This window comes from Halichoeres trimaculatus, unplaced genomic scaffold (genome assembly GCF_033239565.1).
Source record: "Halichoeres trimaculatus isolate MK-OKI-2021-1 unplaced genomic scaffold, fHalTri1.1 fHalTri1_scaffold_17, whole genome shotgun sequence".
NCBI lineage: Eukaryota > Metazoa > Chordata > Actinopteri > Labriformes > Labridae > Halichoeres > Halichoeres trimaculatus.
Genome location: NW_027437195.1, coordinates 7,332,769 through 7,335,320, shown reverse-complemented (window position 1 = coordinate 7,335,320; position 2,552 = coordinate 7,332,769).

The following is a 2,552-nucleotide window of genomic DNA, read 5'->3' as shown; positions in this document are numbered from 1 at the left end:
TACTGTCCAAAGTTGGAAAAGCAGTTGGCCCTGAAGTGACTAGCACACACATGCACAATTTTACTGAGTGTAGCTGGCACATTTCCATGATGAATGAACTCTAGCCACTTAGTCTTGTCTTCTTCCGAGATGGGAAGCTTGTGCATGGAACTATGTGGCTGTTTACAGCCAAAAACAGAGCAATGATGGCTCTTCCACTTTGACATTCTCCTCCCTGCTGCTGGAGAGATTTCTCTCTCTCAATCACTGATGTCAGCAAATAATGAATAATGAATAATGAGAACAATGCTGGTTGTTAAGTTGAACTCAATACTGTAAGCAATGTGAGTGCACAAACAATATCTGCTAACACTCAGGGCATTTTTGTGCTGAAGACGCCAAGCACTAAAAACACTGAACTGCATGTGGTTTGAATGGAAATTAGGCCAGGCTTAAAGAATTAAATCAAAATGTGCCTTGGAGTTCACAGTATTTGCATATTCTATCATCTCTTAGGGTCATACAAGATGTGTAGGACAAAATTTACATCAGTATTACACCAGCTTCCTGAATACTAAAATATGCTAACACAGGGTATTAATTCAGTGACCTTTGTTTTCAGTGTCCAAATGTATTTCAGGTGAGTTTACTGGATCATGTTGCTGCTACCTGCCAAGCAAATGGGTAGTTTTAACACAAAATCCACTTCATTTTAAGTTAGAAACTAGAAGTAGTGGCAAGTAGAAACTGCAAACAGACATCTTTGAAAGAGACTGAATCTGCTTTCTATCACATGCATCTCTGTAAATCAAACTGAAGCCAGATTTGGACAGGATGGGATGAAGAGAGGTTGGGAAAAGTCACTGTCTCACTGTGGACGCTTGAGGGGGATGGAGGCTCACCTGTGGGAGGATGTGAGGTGCACAGGTGGATGTTAAAAATGGGGTGGAATGGGCTGGCGGCGCGTGAGACGGACGCTAGACCGCTGTCGTTTGTGATTTTTAGTGTTACCGACAGTCAAAACAGTTACAGAGGGGAACTGTTCCTGCGTGAGGGGGAGGCTCCTGTAGGCAGAGAGTGGATGTTATTAAGTCCCTGAGTTGGGTCCACGGAGCTGTTCGTGTCGCTGTTCCTGTGTGCTTCTTCTCCACACCTACGCGCAGTTTGCCGCTCACCGGATGTCTTTCTACCTGTTTGCCCGGCTGCCGCGGGCGCTTCCGGAGCTGCGGGAGAGTCCATGTTCCTACCCAACGGGGGGGTCTCGACGCCAGCCGGGCGAGAAAAGTTATTCCAAAAGTTTGGCCTTTGTTTGATTAATGGGTAATTATCGATCTTTAGTTGCTTGTTTGTATGTGTTTAGGCCTATTTTATTATTCTTTATACGCTAATGTCCGGGTTTCTTCGAGGTGCAGCACCGTGCTACAGTTCTCTGCCCCCCTGGTGTTTGTAGTGGAACTGACCTGCGTGGTGTCCTTCGTGAGTGAGATGCATTCTGTTACCTGAGTTTTATTTTTGGTCTGAGCAATGATTGCAGTGTGATGAAGTGCGGTGTCCTGAATGGAGTGTTTTTACAAGGGTTGTCCCTTTTTAATAATGCTCAGTGAAGACTGAGGCAGAGTCACTGGGCCATATTTTTTATGAATTTGTGATCTCAATAAAGTTTATTTTGTTGTACCTTTTAATGAAGTTTCGGTAGATTTCTTTTGCCTCTGACACTGGACCAGACCGGATAAAGGGGGCAGCGTAGACCTTCATAATAAACCAAAAATAAACTTTCCTTTCAACTGTATTAGTGCTTTGCCTATTTAACTCGTATAACAAAACACCTTCACATAAAGACAGCCTGCACTCCGTTTTTTCTGCCCTGAAGCAGATCAGATCACGGTAATCTTCATCTTCATTAAATTATTTATTAATTATTAAGCTTATATTTGAAATCAGGGGCCTGTGACTAGTCTGAGGCTGTTGAAATGAAGTCTGTTTCACATCTGGTGTTTGTTTTTGATTTTTATACTCCCCTCCAGCCTCTTGTGGCAAATTCAAATCATTAAATCTGTTTTGTCAAAGTGACTTTTATTGTTGGCTATAATATTCATAGGTCTGTAAGCCACATGACACCCACTGGCAAAAATATCAGAAGTCTCCATTTTGTCTTCTAAATGGCCAAAAAGAATGTTGCCACATATGCTTGTTTCAAAGAGCTTTTTGATTGCTTTTCAATATGAAACTTGCTACAGGTTAATGTGAAGTCTGCAGTTTTAAAATCGTTATTCAGAATATTGTTGAAATTAAACTTTAATACGATGTGTTTTAATGGGCGCCCAAAGACTCAATAACGGTAGTTACAAAAATGTCTTGCTGTATGTCATTGAACAGACCCAGCCGTATCTTAACCACATGCTGAAACAAGCGAAACAGGAATGTTTGGTTTGCTTAGCGGACACACTGTTTGAATTCTATTTGGTCACCAAGACGACGGATCTTCCAAAGCGCCATCCAATCAGAAGTCGAACAAGTTTTCTCTCAGCCAATTGTGTCCCCGCTCTTTTTTTAACGGACGTTTGGCTTGTCCA